The sequence below is a fragment of the Megalopta genalis genome, chromosome 7, assembly GCF_051020955.1.
Source record: "Megalopta genalis isolate 19385.01 chromosome 7, iyMegGena1_principal, whole genome shotgun sequence".
In the NCBI taxonomy this organism is placed as follows: domain Eukaryota; kingdom Metazoa; phylum Arthropoda; class Insecta; order Hymenoptera; family Halictidae; genus Megalopta; species Megalopta genalis.
Genome location: NC_135019.1, coordinates 3,597,304 through 3,618,966, shown reverse-complemented (window position 1 = coordinate 3,618,966; position 21,663 = coordinate 3,597,304). Strand labels below are relative to the sequence as shown.

General features: G+C 43.8%; 1 protein-coding gene across 3 annotated transcripts in view; it reads right to left on the bottom strand.

The window, feature by feature from the left end:
- The window catches only part of LOC117229184 (ELAV-like protein 1), a 134,613-nt gene that overhangs the window by 87,265 nt on the left and 25,685 nt on the right, over nt 1-21,663 (bottom strand). The window contains exon 1 of one of the 3 annotated variants that reach the window (XM_076523611.1): nt 1,410-3,692. The exons of the other annotated variants lie outside the window; for them this stretch is intronic. The gene's annotated coding sequence lies outside the window, so the exon portion shown is untranslated. Of the gene's footprint in view, nt 1-1,409; nt 3,693-21,663 lie in introns of those variants that run through there. 3 annotated transcript variants of the gene reach the window in all.

Here is a 21,663-nt window from a genome sequence, read left to right as displayed (position 1 = left end):
TTTGACACGATTATTCGAGCCTCGCTGCTTCGAACAATCATAGTTGTCGACGATAGCAACGCGAAATACAGAAAAATTCGCCTTAATCGGCGCTCGGCTTGTACACAAAAATGGGCAATTTCTTTTCGTTTTTGCAGTCACCGATCGTCGACGACTATTAGAAACGATCCGCGAGGCTCGCATAATCGCGCCTTCTTTTCCTGAATCGTCCATTTTCGTGCGAAATCCGAGCGCGAATCGGGAAAGAAAATTACTGTAAATCGATTCCCGCTTCGATCGAAGTGCGATCGACACGCAACGGTCCGCCGATCGGGAAAATCGCTAAATCATGCAGCTTTTGGTCGCGGAAAAAGACGACGATCGACGGCGAAGGAGGATCGACGGAGGCTGGGTTTCGCCAGAGTCGAAAGCAACGACTCGTCGAAAGCGATTCTCGTCGGCCATGGGTGGTCGCGATGCGTCGGATCGCAAATCGGGAGCTAAATCATGCAGCTTTTGGTCGCGGAGAAGGACGACGGTCGACGGTGAAAGAGGACCGACGGAGGCTGGGTTTCGCCGGAGCTAAGAAGGCTCTCTCGTCGGAAGCTCTCTCGTCGAAAGCGATTCTCGTCGGCCATGATTTCGTGAACGCGTCGCGATGCGTCGGATCGCAAATCGGGTGCTAAATCATGCAGCTTTTGGTGCGGAAAAAGACGACGGTCGACGGCGAAAGAGGACCGACGGAGGCTGAATTTCGCCTGAGCTTCGAAAGCTCTCTCGTCGAAAGCGATTCCCGTCGGCCATGATTTCGCGAACGCGTCGCGATGCGTCGGATCGCAAATCGGGGGCTGAATCATGCGCTTCTGGTCGTGAAAAAAGACGACGATCGACGACGAAAGACGACCGACGAAGGCTGGGTTTCGCCAGAGCGTCGAAAGCTCTCTCGTCGGCCATGGGTTCGCGAACGCGTCGCGATGCGTCGGATCGCGGATCGGGAGAGCATGATGGCGGCCACACCGGGAGGATCCTCCGGAATGGTCCTGTATCGGGAGAATCCCCCCGGATGCCGGCTGCCGGTTGCCGGCTGTCGGCCCTGGTGGGAGCTTAGGGGGTGGGGGGAGACGAACGTGTTACATTTAATGATCGGCGGACCGATTGCGCGCGCGCGCGCGCGCTCGCCCACCGAAAAAACACATAGATCGGAGAAATATGGTTGTACACAGAAAAAGAGAGAGAGAGAGAGAGAAAGAGACAGATCGATGATATAATAATAAACGCTTGCAATGATAACGGTAATCGATAACAACAATAATAGAGAGAACGATAGAACAAGAATAGAACGATAACGATAAGTTTTCGAACGTGTCGGAGAAGAGTATTTTTTTGTTCACAGAAGCAAAAAAGAAAGTAAAGAAACAAATGAAACATACCGGTTAACGATGAAAATCAGTGGTTGGAGGATGCCGATATCTGGCCGTGGAACGAGAAACAACGACACCGGCTAGTTCTTTTTATTCGTTTATTTTGTTTGTTCGTCCGTTTCGTTTGTTTGTTTGTTTGTTCGTTTGTTATCGGCGTTCGCGCCGTTATTATTTAATGCTAATTAAGTGCTATTTAATGTCACCGATTTCAATTAGTACGGATTACATGTATTCGTTTAATCTACCGCGCGACGAAGCGGTTTTTCAGTTTCCCTTCTTCTCTCCCGCGGGGGGTGGGGGCTCCGTCCAATTTAACAACTGAACTTCGTCGTCGACGAGCACGTGTGTGCGTGGTTTTCCCTTTTTTCTTTTAATTATTCAAGACGATTTTCACGCGCGCCCACGAGCGACCAACGAAACATGTACGTGCGGCGACGCGTCGGCCGAGACCTCTTCTCCCTTCGAGATGCACACAAGTTGTCCTTCGTCTTTTTTTCTGCGGCGACGCTCGCGGCCGAGAATCGCGGCGGACGACGATCGCCGGTGACCGAACGCGATCGGCGATCCGTTCGCACGCGGAACACTTTGATTCCTCGACGGCCCGGGTGCACGGGGTGCGAACGGAAAATCGCGGAACACACCCTCCGCGCCGCGTCTCTCTCGCTACCACCGGTCGACACTAAGCTCTCTCTCTCTTTCTCTCTCTCTTTTTCGGTCTCTCTTGCTTTCTCTCTCTTTCTTGCTTTTTCTCTCTTTCTCTTTCTCGGTTTCTCTCTCTCTCTCTCTCTCTCTCTCTCCCTCTCTCTATCGCTCTCTTTCTCTTTCTCGGTCTCTCTGGGTCTCTCTCTTTCTCTTTCTCGGTCTCTCTGGGTCCCTCTCTTTCTCTTTCTCGGTCTCTCTGGGTCTCTCTCTTTCTCTTTCTCGGTCTCTCTCGGTCTCTCTCCCTTTCTTTCTCTTTTTCTCGGTCCCTCTCTATCTCTCTCTTTCTCGGTCTCTCTTGACCTCTCTCTCCCTCTATCTCTCTCTTTCTCTTTCTCGGTCTCTCTCTATCTCTCTCTTTCTCTTTCTTGGTCTCTCTCTCTTTCTCTCTCTACCTCTCTCTTTCTCTCTGGAGCGCGCGCGATCCTCCCTCAACCTCCGCTAGTCTCTCTCCGCAGGTGCCTCTCCTCGCAACGATCTTCCACAAAACGAAGCCAACGATCCGCCGTCAGATTTCGCTGGCTAATCGCAGCACCGAGAGAGAAAGACGCCGACCGGCGAGCAACCACCGCGTACGCGTTCTCTCCTTTCCTTTCTCTCCCCCTCCTCTTCGCTCTTCGTTCGGCGATTTTCGTTTAGGCGATTTTCACGCGGCGCTTCTCGACGACGCGCGTTCGCACGCGATTTCCGCGCGGCTTGTCACGTCGGCGGCGACCGGTCGAGCGGGCCGCGAGGAGGACCGAGGAACGGTGGTCCAGGGGTGTGAACGAGAAATCATAAGCTCGCCCTCCCCCCGACGAGGACGCACGTGGAAGAGAAGTTCTCCGTTCGCCCGTCGACCGGATCGATCACGGTGCCGCGTTCCCTCGCGACGTGGTCTTCAACACGCGAATCGTTTCATCGGCGGAACAACGTTCCCGATTTACCGCCGCGCACATACACACGGTTTTAGAATCTTCCGGAATACTCGTACGGCGATTTTACGGGTTTTACAGGCTTCGGCGATTTTACAGATTTTACAGAGTTTAGAGGTTTATCGATTTTTTTACAGGTTTTAAAGGTTTCACGGGTTTCACGGGTTTTACAGGTTTTACAGGTTTTACGGGTTTTCACGGGTTTTTTCACGGGTTTTACAGGTTTTACGGGTTTTCACGGGTTTTACGGGTCTTTCTCGGGTTTTACAGCGTTTTGGTGCGCGGCGCCGCGTTCTCCGAACCCGACGGCGTTCCTCCGGCTTCGAAACTGACACGTGGACAGGAGAAAAGCAAAAGTATGATCGGTTTATGTCGTATATATAAATATATATATCTATATGCAGATATATCGGTGTAGATACGGAGATCGGTGAGGACGGCGAACAAGTTGTATCTTGATAGACTATGCTGTACGAACGAGAACGACGAACTCAGTTTTTTTTCCTTGACTTGATCGAATTCAAAAGATTATCGTAAATGAAGAGAGAGAGATATATACATGTATACACATAGAAGAAGTATGTATACATATACACAGAAGCAAATAGTAAGAATGTTGCGGATATAACGGAGTCTACAACGCAATGCTTTTATGTGGTGCGGTAACTAAACTGACGGGCCGAGGCGCTGCCGCCAATCGCTGCACCCTCCGGCCACCCCCGGCGCTGCTGCCGCCGCTGCCGCCGCCGCCGCTGCTGTTGCTGCTGCTGCTGCTGCTGCTGCTGCTCGGCCGAGAAGGGGCGGCGGAATCGCGGGGGTGTAGCGCGGGGCGGAACGGAGACCGGCGAACGCGTAGCGTAGAACGGGGAACGGAGACGAAGCGAAAAGAGAGACGGGCAACGAGAGCCGCGCGTGGGTTCGCGCATGCGCCCTGCGCGCGCGCGGAAGCGACGACTGTGTGCCCGCACCGCCGGATCGCCCGTGCTCGGCGATCGGTCGTGAGCGGTCGCGAGCGGTCGCGAGCGGGTTTCCGCGGAGTGGGGGCGAGCAAGCAGCACAGCTGAGAGGAAAAAATGTCGGTGGGAAAGTCGCGCGGCGGGCCGCGAGGGTCCACGCAAGCGCCGAATCGCGAGGGCCGAAGGCAATGACTGCGTCTTCCGGATGCCAGGGTTGACCGGAGTTCGCAGGGTCGCCAGGGGATTCCGGGGGAGAGATCCGCGCCGCCGGAAGCGTATAGGGGCCGCGGGGGAGGAGTGGAAAAAGTCACGGCGGTGCGGAAGCGCAGACGCGCGAAACGCGGGAAAAGCGACCCGAAAAATCGTAACGTTGACTCGCCGGCCAGCCGGCGATCGCGGAATCCCGGAGCCTGGGTCCAGGGTTCACAACCCCATGGGTCGTGACCTCCGGGGCCGCGGACCCGTAGACGGTACTCGCTCGAGGGTTCCAGCGGTCGCGACGCGTTCTTCGGATTAGTGTTGCGAATTCGCGGACGATATTAATTGGGGACGATTGTGAAAATGAATCGCGTGCCTCGGGCAATCTATTATAAATATAATATAAATATTATAGATATAATATAATATAATAATATATATATAAATATTATATATTATAAATATATTATAAATATAATATAATATAATATAATAATATAAATAATCTAATATAATAAAATAACTCCTCTTGTACAGCGAACCAAATACACAGCATTTCTGTATAATTATAATGTATCTATACAATTATAAAAAATATATCCGAATAATTAAAATATATTTGGATAATTTAAAGCTAGACTGTTTCATATATTTCTCTGTTATTTATATTTATTCGTTCACATATACGATTAAACGAAACCCTTTGTTGCAAAAATAAAAAATAAAAACAGAGATGTTTTACACAACCTTTGCACGAGTACAATAAAAGACAAAAATTAAATATTCTATGTACTTTTCTTAGAGTTCCAAAATGTTATATAAATATAATTCGAAATATAAAAAATTACAAATATAATTCCGTTGATTCGTTGTTGCCATTTGTTTAAAACGATCTCATCCGTTTCGCGCTTCACAAGATAATGAAAAATATTAGAACAATTTCTACGAGAAGGACGGAATCGATGGCCCCGCACAGTAACCGGCGCCACTGCGGCCGGGCCGCGAACGGATCTCGACGAGTGCCGCCGGACGCGAAAAAATTCGGCGAACGTAAAGAGAGAGCAGACTGTTGATTGCGACGGAAGGAGCTGGCTGAAAATGTCGAGAGGTCCTCGAGGAACGGAGGAGCCTCGGAACTTGGACGGTTCTAGTCGTAGTTTCCGGAGGCTCGTTAGCTGCTCCAGCTATCGGTTAATCGATAACCGCGAGGTATTGAACGGAAGGAGAGCGTCGGGGGTGTTTCGGAAAAGTTTTGCATCTCCCCACCCCCGCCGGAGCACTCGAACCGAGGAGAGAGCCGGGAGAGAGCCGGGAGCTCGGGTGGATCGCCAAGAATCCCAGGATACCGGCGATGATCGAAAGGGAGCCTCGAATGGGAGATGGGGCACCCAGCATCGAGAGGGTGATGCTGAATCGCGCGGAGGCGAAAAGGGTCGCGAAGGGTCGCGAAGAATGGCGGCTTTCTTCGGTGGCTCTTTGGACCATGCGGAACACCATCGATACCGGTCGAAGGGTCGCTCGCGGAGTACAACGGGCAACGGGGTTGCGAAAGGCGACCATGAAGTCCAGCGAACCATGGAGACGCGGCCGGTGCACAGGTGGCGGATCAGCGAACCGAAAGATTAACAAGTTCGTTGCCAGCCACGCTGCTTACGACACTCGTCGGTGTTACCTGTGTTACGAGTCGTCACCACGAACATCTCCGTTTAATCTACAGTGTGGCCCGCGAAAGTGTTCGTACACCTTTTTTTAACCCTTTGCACTCCGCTGTCCCCTCTCGTGGGACATCGTAATTCTAGCATATCACTCGGATGTCCCCTCTCGTGGGACATTCAAGTTTATTAGTGATTACGGGGAATTGAGTTATTTCAGCGTAACTTTTTCAGACATGCATGTTTCTCTGAGGTTTTCTCTTGAAATGGCACAAGAAATCAAATCAAAATATAGTGAAATTACCAAGATATATACAAGAAATGTCAGCGGGTTTCGACGTGAACGCGAGAGGCGTGCTCACGACAGTCCGAACGCTTCAAAGGCGCCATTTGAAAAGAGCGATAAGGCAAGTTTGTAGAAGAAAGATCGGTTGCGAACATTGCACGCACTGTATAGTGAGATTTATAATCATAAAATCTGGAGGAAAAGATTTTCAAAGCTGAACTCAATCTGGTTTGAAGCGTCGAGCGGTATAGATAGATCTAACGAGTGAGAAAATCGGAAAAGTGATTCTTCTCTTGGTAAATAAATTGTTTGGTAAAAGTTTTTTTGGTAAACATCATCTTGTGAGTTAGTAATAACAATTAGAAATTTTCAACCTATGTATTTATTCATATTTTTTATTAGAACAATGGCGAAACGTTCGAACACGAATGAGTCTCATGACACAAGTGGTAGCGAAGATGAGCTCCAGATACACGTTTATACAGATATGTTAGAAAGACTAACTGTAGAAGGTTTTCTTCTGCAGTTGGTCTATCGTTTTGATAGCAGCGATAGTGATATCGTCCAAGCAACAAGGCGACGAGAGAAAGAGTTCGCATAGATAGCGATTACAACAACAAAACAAAATTATAAAAAATAAAATACAGATCTTTTTGCAAATTTCTCGATTTCAGCCAAATTCATAAAAGTCCAATATCATTATAATACGTTAGTTAGTTTCAAAACCATACTAAATAATACGAGGGTCTGTAAATGCCCGTTTCTGCCGAAAAGTGGCGCTGAGTAGCTGGTAGCCAACGTCCAGAATGGTTCGGAGTGCTAAGGGATAAAACTTGACCTCGCTTTTTTGAAACTGAATTACTTCATTCGATTGAATTGTTTTCAGATGATGGAGGGAATTTTTTCAGATTCTTTTCGCCTGGTCTACTAGACGATGGCTAAAAGCTTTTTTTTTTAATTTAATTACTGGAATGAGAAGAAAAAATTAAAAGTTAAAACGTTTTTTAACTAACTCGAATCGATCGCTCGCAAACTCGATGTTCACGACGAACCAATCAAGATGGGGTTCCGAAGTTCGGTTCAGGATCAACCCTTACCTTTCGGAAGACCTTTTTGATAAATACAAAAACTGTTCGTTTGCTGTACAAAGTCGAATTGTAATAAAATTTTGAAATAAGAATTTTATAGGAATTAATTCGGCGGCAGGCGCACTCTTATATTCCAACTCTTATATTCTCGCTGGCGGATCAAAAATACCGAAACATTAAAAACCACTGCTTTGAAACGCCATTTTTTGACACATTTTTAACGTACTATTTTTAAGATATTAATTTTCTCAACATATCAATTTTTCCAACGTATCATTTTTGCATGAAGGTAAAGCGTGTTTCAAAGTGCGAGCAAAATTTGAAATGTACACGTTAAAACTTTTCTCGAACCAGTTTAAAAAATCATAATAGAAACTATTAGAACAGTCTCCCAAATTTGACTCGGTTACATCCGTGGTCAATTTCACCAAGTTAATGAATAAAAGATTTTCCGTTTTTATTTATGCATTCGACGCGATTGCCTCGCAGTGCCAAAAAAAAAGAAAAAATGAAGAAAAAGAAAGAAGATGACAACGAAAACGAGATGCCGCTTTGACATGAATATACATATAGCGTCGCCGTGCCAGCAAGATCCGAGTGCAAAGGGTTGAAGTTATTACCCAGCATCGAGCCCGCGAGGATCCTCGTGGATCTCGGTCTCTACAAAATTTCTTCCAGAATTTCTCTAGCATAGCTTGGAACCTGTTTACGCGTCTCTTCCGGCCACGCCACGAGGGTTACGAGAAGAAGAAAAAGGGCAATAATTGTCCGCGCGCCGAGAGCGAGGCTGCGCGGGGTAAAAAGTTACAGTGCACCGACGTAAAAACTTAATGAGGGGCTTGCGCGTATGAATCTCGTCGGGGGTGTAAAAACACGGTCGGCGCGGTACGAGGCCTCGTTAAGCCGTGGAACGATAAATCCAACGTAAAAATATATTCGACTGTTCCTCGTAGCAGCGGAGTGGTTCTGTTGGTCTCGGAGCGCACGGACGAGGGGGTTCAATTCGAGGGTACGGTCGAGGGAGAGGGAGCGAGAGAAAAAGGGAGAGAGAGAGAATGAGAGCGTGTGCGAGAGGGAGAGAGCATGAGAGAGAGAGAGAGAGAGCGAGTAAGAGAGAGAGCGAGAGAGAGAGAGAGAGAGCGCGAGTGAGAGAGCGCGAGTGAGAGAGCGTGAGAGACAGAGCGCGAGAGACAGAGAGCGCGAGAGACAGAGAGCGCGAGAGACAGAGAGCGCGAGAGACAGAGAGCGCGAGTGAGAGAGCGCGAGAGAGAGAGAGCGCGAGTGAGAGAGTGCGAGAGAGAGAGCGCGAGTAAGAGAGCGCGCGAGAGAGAGCGCGAGTGTAAGAGCACGAGTGTAAGAGCGCGAGTGAGAGCGCGCGAGTAAGAGAGCACGAGAGAGAGCGCACGCGAATAAAAGAGCGCGCTAGTAAGAGAGCGCGACTAAGAGCGCGCGAGAGAGAAAACGCAAGTGAGAGAGCGCGCGGGAGGAGAGCACAAGAGAGCGCAAGAGAGAGCGCGCGCGAGAGAGAGGGGGAACAGAAAGAGAAAAAATGAACAGACGCGGGGGAGTGGGCGCGTGCGCGTGGCTCGTGGCTCGGGGCTGCGGAAGGGGGAAGGAAATTCAGGCTCGCGCGGAGAGAAAGGCACGACGGGCAAAGAGAGGTGGTGCAAAGAGGAGCGAAAAAGGACTTGCGCGTGGGAGGGGGGGTCGAAGGGGGTGAGCGGAGGATCGGCTGGCAGGGAGAGCGGAGCTCGAGGACGCAGGCGCCACGCTGAAAATGGAAACTCGTCCCAAGGGGTGACCTCCTCCCCTCGGACCTCTCCGGCTTTGCGCCCCTCCTGCACAAGGGTTTTCGACCGTGCGAATGCGGCCAAATTTTCCCCGTGCCTTTACCACATATACTCCCCGGCGCACAGCGGTCCGGTGAAACGGTAATTTATGGCCCGAACTCGATTTTTAGACTTTCGGCAAAATTTCGTATTCGCTCGAATATGAAACCCCTTGAAACCCCGAAATTCGGAATGTTAAATCTCTTCGGGATCAGTTTTCGAGCTGGCGTAGCATTTCAAGTGCAGAATTGTGAAACTGGAATTAGTGCAGTTACATGGTTCGGCAGGTTGAGCGCCGCGTTAGTCACCCGCGATATTTAAACAATAATTAATAATTTATATATTATTATATATGTAATATATTAAATATTATTATATATATTTATATATTATTATATTATAAAATATAATTTACTAAATTACTAATATATATATATAATATATTATTATATATATTTTAAATTTAGTAAATTATATTTTTGTATATAAATAAAGCTTAAATAATTTGGCGGTTAAATAATATTTGAGAGAAGACTTGCAGATGGAGTAGTAAATTAGTAAATTATAGATAGAGTTAGATAGTTAGTAAATAGTATAGATAGTTAGTAAATTATATTCTTGTACATAAATATAGTTTAAATAATTTAGTGGTCATTACATAACGAACACTGCGACGAATAAAAAGGATAATTAAAGTATTTGAAGAAAGTTCGGTTCACTTGCAAATAAAGTTAGTAAATTATATTCTTGTACATAAATAAAGTTTGAATAATTAAGCAATCTATCTGCAAACGAACCAGTTTCTTCAAATCCTTTCGATTTCCACGTTCGACAGACAATTTCCCCTTCCATATTCCGTACATAATTTCTTCCCAACTTCTGCCTAACTTTCGCCGAATTTACAACAATGTTCAACAATAAACAAACGTTGTTGAATCGCGTATCTCCGTTCCTGCTCGACGCGCGTCAAATAATATCCGACAATCTGATACAAAAAAAAGAAATAATAAACAGACGCGAAATTTGTAAGTAACGCTAGAAAAATATGTGCACCCTTTACAACCATAAACCACGAAAAAAAACCTCGACGCTAAAATAATAGAAGCCGCAGAAAGCGAATTCCCGTAGCATCGTGCTGCGACGACGATCCCCTTCGTGCAACCCCTCCGGACCTATCATAGCGCGCGCGCGCGTGCACAGGATATTCGGGGAATTTTCCGGAAAGTTAAGCCCGCGCCGCGTCCAAAAATCCGCTATTGTTCGCTTCCACGCCGGGCTAATCGTTTTGACTTTCTCACTTTTCCCGCCTCTCTTACCTTCGCCGCCACCTTCCCTCGCCGCGCCGTGGAGGGGTTGGCCGGCGGCGAGGGGCGGCACCGGCGGAAGGGAGGGAGGGGGGCAGGAGGGTTTCGTTTTTTACGTCTGTTGTGGACATAAAATATTAAAAGGCTCGGGAGTCGTGAAACGGGGAGGTGGGCCCGGTCTACCTGGAGTAGTAGTCTAACGTGCATTCATCCCGCCGGCTCTGGCGACCGTGCAACGCGCCCCGGCTGCATCCCCCTCCGGCGGAGTCTTGAGAGAGGGCACGTGCTCCGTAAATGGATCCACGTGCCTCGGGGATCGGTTAATCGGACAATGGAAGGACCGAAGGTGACACGTTCAATGGAATCGTTCGTCGTCCGACAAAATCAAACTTTTTTTTCTGGGTTCCTATAGCCACTATGAAAAATTCTTGTAGAACTTCGCTCCCTGAACAAGAATCCGAAAACCGAATTGCTCCATCGCCCTCAGTTTTTTAAATAAACGAACTTTTGCAAAAATCCAAAATCTTCGCCAAAAATCAGGTATCGCATGAAAAGTGAAAACGTTAGAAAGTTCTAATTGGTGTTCAAAGATAGAGGAGAGTGTCCCGAGTATAGTGGCGTGCAATTTGTTAATTGTTTTTGGTCCTAAATAGCAATCAATTGATGTCGAAGTTTAAAACAGCGTCGACGCGAGCAGTTTCTGCGCAATATTTTTGTATTTTTACGAGAAGTTTTTTTTTCGGCACGAAAACTCTACGCAGGATCGGATTCTGTAGACATTTCTGAAGATGAAACGGCCCGGTAAAAGTGTCGGAACGATGTACATTTCGAGTAGATCGAGAAAATGTTCGACGGCAACGTGTACGCGACGTTTTGCCGCCATGAGCTTCGCTTCTCGCTTCTCTATAATATATAATATATTATATATATATATATATATATATATATATATATATATATATATATATATATATAATAAAAATCGTGTCGGACAGTGTAATGCGTCCGCCGTATTGTCGCGCCAGGATCGCCGACGAAAAAAGGCGCCGACCACTTTCGAATTTTCGGATTCACCGGCGCGCTCGCCGGTGAACGCGTCGCTGCAGAACATCGAATGTCCGCAGTTGTGACGTTTATTTTGAAAGCGGCATAAGTCACTTGACCGTAATGAAAAGTGGTGATTTTTTAATGTTTATACGAAATTATTTATACTGAGAAAAATATCGGTATCCCGAGATAACGAATACAAGTAAATCTTCTCGAAAGTTAGCATCCATATTTTTAAACGTGTTCAAACGCAAACCCTTAAATATATCGACTTAAAAACAAAGTGACTTATGCCACTTTCAAAATAAATACCCGCAGTTGTTCGCGCCGCAGCGGGGAAACGCGCGTCGCGATGCGCGTACGCGACGACGCAGCCGGAGCCGGATTTTGGGCACAGCCTAAGTAGGCTACAACCTAGGAGGGCGGTTTTTAGGGGCGCCAGGTTTTTTAGGGAAATTTCGATTTAGGTTTTTCTACATATACGCGGTGAAACATTACGTTCCAACTGGATTGATCACTTTGGTGCAGATCGACTGCTTGTTGGAACTCGAATTTGGATAGTAAAATAAGAAATAATATAATTATGTAATATAATATTTATAATATTATTTAATTATATAATATGATGTTTATAATGTCATATAATTATATAATATAATATTTACAATGTCATATAATTATATAATATAATACTTGTAATATTGTATAATCATATAATATAATATTTGTAATATTGTATAATTATATAATATAATATTTACAATGTTATATAATTATATAATATAATATTTATAATATTGTATAATAATATTATATAATATCTTTCTCGTAAAAATTCAGAATACCAAATATACAGTTGTTTGTTAGTTGTCACGAACAGCGTTAATAATAGTTTAATGATTATATAACAGTATAATTCTAAACTCGCTGCACAAATTGTTGTATTTTATTTGAGTTCAATTTATTATATTTTTTATTATTTATATTTAATATTATATTTAATTTATCGTATTTTATACTATTCTTTACAGAACTAGATAGATTTATATACTTTTTATTTTATTCTACTTTATTTCATTTTGTTTTATCCTTTTGTTTTATCTGTTTTATTTTATTGTATGGTATGCGAGGTGCGAGCAGATGGACCACTTGCAATCCGTAAGGAAACCGATAAAGTTCATTCATACCAGGGGTGGCCAAACATTTCGCTCACTACGAGCGACCTTTGTTTCTTTCTTAATGAAAAAAGTAGCAATTTAAAGCCAAAAATAAGTTTAAATTTAAAATAAACATAGATAATATCAGACAGCTTTGACTGTCCCTGATTTATAAAAATACTATTTTACTATATATAATATATAATATACTATATATAATATAATATATAATAATAGTAATAATTTAATATATAATATACTATATATAATATATATAATACTATACTATTTTCATAAAAATACTAAATCTAGTATTTTAATTGTATATATTATATATTATTATTATTGTATAATCCTCTTATCCCTCCTTTTCACTGCGGAGCGGCAGAAATATGTTGGCCTGGGGCGGCAGAAATCTAAATCCGCCACTGGATGCAGCGTTTCAACGCGAGAAAAAGTATCGCGATGCTGTATCGTCGTACGATGGGCCAAATCGAAGAATTCAGTGTTTTGTTGTTAGAATTTTCGACTTATTCGAAATATTTCAATGAAAATTTCGATAAAAATATTATAAAAGATAGCCATCTTTAACTGTGAACAATTAAATAGTTTATATATATATAGTTTATATATATATTATAAATAGTTTATATTAACAATTAAATAGTTAATAAAGTCTTGCGTTTGTTGAACAGTAATTTGTAATTAATTTTAATTTGCCGGACGCCGCGCCGTTCGAACGCTCCCATTGAATTACAGTAAATTCTCCCTAATTGACGTTCAGCTTGTACACAAAAATGGACAATTTGGGAAGAGGAGACACGATTACGCGAGCCTCGCGGCTCGTTTTTATAATCGTTGACAATCCAACTAACTATAAAAACGAAAACAAATTGCCCATTTTTGTGCACAAGCTGAGCGTCAATTAGGGTGAATTTTTCTGTGTTTCGCGTTACTATTTGCAATCTTTTTTTTTATCGTTATCATCATACTATCCGCGGGTCACGGGTCAATTAAAGCCACAGTACACGCGGGTCAATTTTTGAAAAAAAATTCACTTTCCAGAAAATAATTAATATCAGCAAATTTTGATAACAAGTCTACAGGGTGTCTCAGCAAAAGGAGGCCACCTAAATATACGTATCTCCGTTAAATTTAGAGCAACCAAAAAACCTTATTAACAAAAGTTTTTCGGTTCACAGAGATGCGTAATCCAATCATAATAATTTTATCGCAGCTCGAGAATTTCCGGTGATCTCAAAGCGACTTTCACTTTTTCAATTATAATCCTACATTTTTGTAAACATCAGTCGATGCAGCTCGACATTTTCAATAAAAAAGTATCGACCTATTTACGTCGGAAAATGATCAGTTCGTCGGATATTCAGCGTTGTTTTCCGTGGAACGGTACGTTTACGAATCGTGGAGACCTTAATGTACGTAATATCGTCGTACGCGCGCCGCGATACAAGCAGCCCCGCGTGAAACGGGTCCAAGAAGACGTAGTGAACGAAAGCCGCCGCCGCCGCCGCTGCCGCCGCCGTCGCCGCCGTGGTATCGATCTTGGCGAGAGTTCGCCGCGAGAGTGTCTCGCTGGAATTTCTTGTACTATTTTCGAGGACGGGCAGGACGCGGTGCGTATCTTATCAACGGAATCGACTCGGGGCGAGCTCGATCGATAACGGCCGGGGCCGGGGCCGGAGCCAGGCCGCCCACGTGAGCCATCGTGTCCACGTTATTACCGATGCAGCGAATCATAACGAACGCCACGCGTCGGACACGGCCCGCTAATGACTCAGAGCCCGGAATTACGAGCGCGAATCGATCATCGGCCGGGCGAAATAATTGGCTCGCGGCGCAGCGCGCGCTGCTCTCTCTCTCTCTCTCTCTCTCGTGCGTCGTGCGCGCTGCGCGCAGTGCGCCGCGGCTGTCGTGTTCGCGTTCGCGTTTGCATTTGCATTTTGCGGGACACACCAGGCAGAACGATGAGAGAGAGAGAGAGAGAGAGCCGTGCCGGAAAATGAGCTGCCCGGCTCTCCCCGCAGGAACGGAGTGGCGAGGGGAGGGGGACCAGACGGGGAAAAATGTGGGGATGATAATCTAATGGTAAACAGCGTGCATACGAGGACAGACTGACGCAAGGGCGTAAACACCGAAAACCCGGGGGCCGTCGCAGACTCCGAAATATCGGGCTTTATAATAACGGGTCTTGCGAGCGGCACGGCGCGATAATTATTTCACGATTACGCGGGCTGTTCCAGTTTCCTTGTTTCTTCTTTTTTCTTTTTTGCGAAACTTTGGCAGCATATTCTGCGGATAAAAAAATCAGAGAACGATGCGGTACGAAGGTTGATTTTTTTTAAAATGCTCTTTTATCACCTCCTGTTTTTATAATATTTTATACGTATAGAGCGTTTCATATTGGATTTACGGAGCGCTAAATAAACGGCTGTTTTATAGTAATTTATGAAAGCAACGATATGACATTTTTCTTCGATTATTCATAAATGTAAATTTGTGTAAAAAAACAGAGGGAAATGTGCATTGTATTACACATTAAGCTGTATTTCAACTAAATTATATAAATAATATTATATCTAATTATATTAGTATAATATCATTCTATATAATTATATTATTATATTATATATTATATATTTTATTAGTATATATGTATATTAATATAATATCATTCCATATAATTATATTATTATATTATATATTAAATCATTATATAATATAGTATAATTATACAATTGTTTTATTATATAATTATGTCATAAATTATATATAAATAAATTTATATATTACGTATATAAATTTATCGCGTGGCTACGTTTTCATCCGACAATTCCGTGCGAAATAATATAAAAACCCCCGAGTGACCGGTCGGAGCGTATTCTACGCGTACGCGTGTAATCTGGGATCGATCAAAATTTCAGCGATAAAAAGACAGCCAGACGGTCCCGGCCAGGGGACCGGAGACGGGGAGGAGGAGAGAGGGATGCCTCGTAAATCCGGGATACCGTCTCGGGCAATTTATAACACTCCTCCTCTTTATCCCGAACTTCCGTTTCGTCGAGTATCCTGGGAACAGAGAGCACCTAGCCCAATTCCCCCCCTCTTCCTACGCCATTGGGCGTGGGGCAGCACAGGGCGGCATGGGGCTGCATGGCGAGAGGAGCTCGGTGCCCAACGGCACAGGGGTTTCGAATATCGATCTCTCGCCTTCTCTCCCAGTCATTCACTCTCTCGAATGGCTCCTACAGTCTCTCTCTCTCTCACTCTCTCTCTCACTCTCCCCCCCTCTCATTCGTTCACTCTTTCGCTCTTTCTCATTCGTTCACTCGTTCGCTCTCTCTCATTCGTTCACTCTTTCGCTCTCTCTCTCTCTCTCTCACTCGTTCACTCTTTCGCTCTCTCTCTCTCTCACTCGTTCACTCTTTCGCTCTCTCTCTCTCTCTAACTCGTTCACTCTTTCGCTCTCTCACTCTCTCTCTCTCTAACTCGTTCACTCTTTCGCCCTCTCACTCTTCACTTTTTTTTCTCTCTCTCACTCGTTCACTCTATCGCTCTCTCACCCTTCACTTTTTCTCTCTCTCTCTCTCTCTCTCACTCGTTCATTCTCTCTCTCCCCCACTCGTTCACTTTTTTTCTCTCTCTCTCTCTCTCTCTCTCACTCGTTCACTCTTTCTCTCTCTCTCTTATTCTTCCTCCCTCTCCCCCACTCGTTCACTTTTTCTCTCTCTTTCTCTCTCATTCGTTCTCTATCTCTCACTCCTTCACTATTTCGCTCTCTCACTCTTTCACTTCTTCTATTTCTCTCTGTCTGTCTGTCTCTCTCTCTCTCTCCCTCTCTCTTTCACTCGTTCACTCTTTCTCTCTCTTTCTCTCATTCACTTTTTTCTCTCTCTTTCTCTCTCATTCTCCCTCTCCCGCTTCCTCTAGCTGCCCGACTGCGAGCAGGCCGGCGAAGGGGGTGCAGAGGGCGCGGCGGAAGCGAAGGGTTCACCAGGAAGTACCAGGCAAAGCCCAGGAGCGGAGGACATTCGCTGGCAGCGAGCAAACACACGCGCCTTAGCCGCGAAACTTGCTTCCCGGCTTCTCGAACGTCGAAACTTTTCGCAACGAAGGGACGCTGCTAAACTACCACCGCGCGAACTCCGTGGCGCGGGGACGATTTGCGGACGGATCCGCCCCTGCTCACAAGAGCGAACGCGTCGTTTGATACGTTCGTCCGCGACAAAAATCACAGACACCAAGCTGATCGATTTTCTGACCAAGATGCCTCGATAATTCGTCGGAGATGATACGAAGATGCGTCGATTTGCATGAAGAGATTATGTGATTTCGTGCAAAAAAGAATTCTTGTCACCTTTATTCTTTATGGAATAAAAAGTCCCATGCAGATTTTCGTTAATATAATTTATCTTTAGCCGAATATCGAGTAAATTTTGTTGGAACGATTTTTTTCATTAATTCTGCGTATTATTAATTTCCATTTAATTAAATTTATTTTTATTTATGCTATATATCGCTGTTCTATAATATTTATATATATTGTATATATAGAATATATATTAATATATATTGATATAGAATATATATTAATATATATTGATATAGAATATATATAGAATATATATTAACCCTTTGCGCTCGAGAGGTGACTCTGAGGCACCACTAAAATTGTTACACCACGTTCCAAGATAACTTTTATAATATCGAAGCTTAGGTATAAAAGGATTGTTAAAAGTTTAACTGTTGTATGGGTCAGAGGACTCGATTTCGTATGCATAAAATGCACTTTGTCATTAAAATGGAAATACCATAAGTCAAAAAAGTTACTTTAAATTTTCCAGTTAATATAGCTTCGAGTGCAAAGGGTTAATATAGAATAATATATATAGAATATATAGAATAATATAGAATATATATATAAATATTATTATATAGATATATTATATATATATATATATATATATATATATATATATATATATATATATATATATATATAATAGTACTCACTAAATTATTATTTATTTATTAATATATAAATAATAATTTAGTAAGTACTATTGTAGAACCAATGAGTGAGTATCTATTTACAGTGGGTTCTCGGATCGAAAATGGGATAGTTCTGTACCGGAATCTGTACGAACTTTAATCGTATCGAAACGTGCGATGCGCGTCTTCCGGAGGAGACACGGACAATTGGAGGAGTCCTCCTATCCAAACAGTAATACTAGAACTCGAGGGAAGAACCTACAACTTCGCCCTCGAGAGCCTGCTGCCCGGAGAGCACGAAACTACGCCCTTGTACCGTCATCCCGGCCACCGTTTCTACCCCGAAACCTTCGGAATCTCGTCTCTCATTTACCCTACGATTTTATGTTCTTCTTTTTCGTATCATCGTCGCGTCCTTTAATCATTATTCATACGGTCGAACTAAAAAATTATGCGTAGACGATTTTTAATTTAGAAAATGTTTCTTCAATATTTTTCTTTATCAGAGCTCGTAGCAAAAAGTTTGAAAATAGGTTTTCTAGACTATCTGTGATTTATGCGCATGCTGAACATTTCGCGCATACTTTTTATGCGCGCGCAACATTTCACATGCATAGTAATATGCTATATTACATAATTATACTGTAAATAATTATCATATTATATAATAATTACATTATATATAGTATAATATATATAGTATAATTATATTATACTATATTATTATAGTATATATATATATATAATAATTACATATTATTAAAAAATATATATATAATTATCATATTATGTAATAATTACATTATATATAGTATAATATAGTATAATATAATATAATAATAGTATAATATATATAGTATAATTATATTATACTATATTATTATAGTATATATATAAATATAAATAATAATTATATAATACTACATAATAATTATATTATATTATATATATTACACAATATTACATAATAAAATACTTCAACCGATTTCAATGAAATTTTCAGCCCGCATTACAAGTCACCGGGATCTATGAAACTCAATTTTCGAAACATTCGCTCCAAGCTCGGATGAAAAAAAAGAACTTGAGAGACCGTCACTTTTTAATTTTCCAATCGTCTCGATCAATTGCAATTTTTGCAAAACAATTTATCAACCACACTCTCGTTAAACCGATCTCTCCAACAACACAACAAAATTTAGACTCAATTATTTCGACCGAAAAAAAAGTTCATCCCGTTTTAAAAGTTGCACGAATACTTCTGTGCACCGACCGTACATTACTCCCGCGTTTCATTCGCGTTCGTACACTCCTCCTCCACACAGCCGATGATTTCGACTCGGTCTGTACCGGCTGCCGAAACGAGAACAAAACGAAATCGACAGGATTTTTCGACTAACTCGAAGCGATCGTTTCGATGATCCATAATAGACAGGGAAACAGACGAGATACCTGATCGACCGGTGACGCAATGAACGCAATTAACGCGAGTAGGCGCGTTAACACGGTTAAGGGGCGCGGGTGGCGCGCGCGGAGGGAGGATCCGTCCCTCGAGCCCTCCGCGGTTCCATCCCTTCCGCGGCTGCGCTCGGGGCTGCTCGAGTCTGGAGCGCGGAGCCTGGCCAAAGATAGATATGCATGACTTAAGCTCGTTTCGCATGTTGCACGGAACGTCGCGTGGACCCGGGAACGAGGCTGCACACGTGAGCCAGCCCGCCCCTCTCCGGGGCGGCGCGTACGCCCGCGCCCACACCCCGACAGACAATTCCGCGCCCTGATAATCGACCGGTTGTTATGCGCGCGGATTAGGCGGCCCTCCCCCGGCGGGCTCCCCTCCGTTCCCCGCGTATTAAACGCACGCCGGCCTCGTTAGCAGTTTTGCGGCCCCGGGAATCATCGGGGCTCCCTCTACTACGATCGAACGATACACGGCAGCCCGCTGGAGCAATAACCGATCCGGCCGAGAGAAAAGAACTCTCCTCCTGTTACTGTTACGGGACGGCTCGGAGGAAACCGGGGTAACCGAATCGGGTCCGCGTTCAACGAGCAAACTTCCTGCGAGCTCATATTTGAGAGAGAGAGAGAGAGAGAGAGAGGGACGAGAGGAACGCTCTCTCTTGAGAGAGAGAGAGAGAGAGAAAGAGAGAGAGACGAGAGCAACGCTCTCTCTTGAGAGAGAGAGAGAGAGAGAAAGAGAGAGAGACGAGAGCAACGCTCTCTCTAGAGAGAAAGAGAGAGAGAGAGAGTCGAGAGGAACGCTCTAGAGAGAGAGAGAGAGAGAGAGACGAGAGAAACACTCCCTCTTGAGAGAGACAGAAAGAGAGAGAGAGAGAGAGAGAGAGACGAGACGAGAGAAACACTCCCTCTTGAGAGAGAGAGAGAGAGAGAGAGAGAGACGAGAGAAACGCTCTCTCTCTTGAGAGAGAGAGAGAGAGAGGAACTCTCCAGAAAGAGAGAGAGAGAGACGAGAGTAACGCTCTCTCTTAAGAGAGGGAGAGAGAGAGATAGAGAGAAGAGAGAGAGAGAGCCGGTCTTCTCTTGGACTCTGTTAATGGATTTCGACCTGGCTACCGGATTACCAATTCGACGGTGACACGGTTCGGCTTTTAGCAATTTTACGAGCAAGGGTAATTGCTTCTCCGAGAAGGGATCCGGATAATCGGCTCGTTTTTCTATACGCTCGGAGGCGCGCGCCTGCGGAATCCCCTCTCTCTCTCTCGCTCGCTCGCTCGCTCTGCACGGACCAACAACGATAAACCGAGCCATCTCGTTTAGCTGTACGGTGCGTGGAACAGAGAGTCGAACATGTAGTCGTTGATCTGCAGTATCGTTTTATCGTATTTTTAGTATCCGATGCAGCAGTTGCCAATTTTATTCCATTTCATTGTATCATAGTTTGTTTTTTACCGTACTTTCTTTTATTTTATGTTATGTACTGTGTTTTGTGTTGTGTTTTGTCTTATTTTATGTTATTGTACTTTGTCTTATTTTATGTTATTGAATTTTGTCTTATTTTATGTTATTGAATTTTGTCTTATTTTAAGCTATTGTATTTTGTCTTATTCTATGTTATTTTATGCCACTGTATTTTATCTTGCATCATGTGGTCGTATATTATTTTATGCAATAGGATAGTGGAGCCGGTTACCGTGGGGTAACCAGTTACTGTGTCTGTAACCAGTCACTATTAGGATTGTCTTCGGGCATAATTAACTTTACACTTATAAAACATATTAAACATATACATTAATAAAACATATTAAATTGTTTCACTCGAAAATCAACAAAATAAACGAATAAAAAAATTTAACACGTCTAATTCGATAAATATAAAATTAACCACACCCGGAAACAAACCAAAGACGTATTCAATTTCGTACGTATAAAATGCGCTCGGTCACGTAAAACGAAAATAATACCACAGCTCGGAGAAGACTATTTTGGATTCCGAGTTAAAATGGCACCGACCGCAAATGATTAATAAGCTCCGCCCCAGCTTCCCAGAAATCCATCACAACCACCGCACCAATACCTTCTATCGCGTACACTAATGGATTCTCCCCGTTTGCAAATAAATAAATGCTTAAATAAATGATATTCGCCGCGGGCGAACGGCGGATGCTATTCCGAATCGGCGACTTCGAAATTAGAAAATGTATTGAGTTGGCAACTAAGTAATTGCCGATTTGTTCAATGAAATAAAAAATTTTGTTTTACTTGGAACGAAGTTTAATCTGTAATGTATTTTCCATTTTGTTCGACGACCTTTCGCCGTCTCTCTGACAACTTGAAAATTCCACGCTCGTGGAAAGTCTGATCCTTTTCGGCCAAAAACTGAGTTAAGTGAGATTTTACAGCGTCATCGTCGTTAAAAGTTTTACCACGAAGGGAGTTGTCCAGGGATCGAAATAAGTGGTGATCCGATGGCGCGAGATCGGAGCTATATGGTGGGTGTAACATCAATTCCCAACCAATATCCATCAATTTTTGCCGAGTGGTCAAAGACGTGTGAGGCCTAGCATTGTCCTGCTGGAAAATGACACCTTTACGATTGACCAATTCTGCTCGCTTTTCCTTGATCGCTGCATTCAATTTGTCCAGTTGCTAACATTCACGGATAATAAAA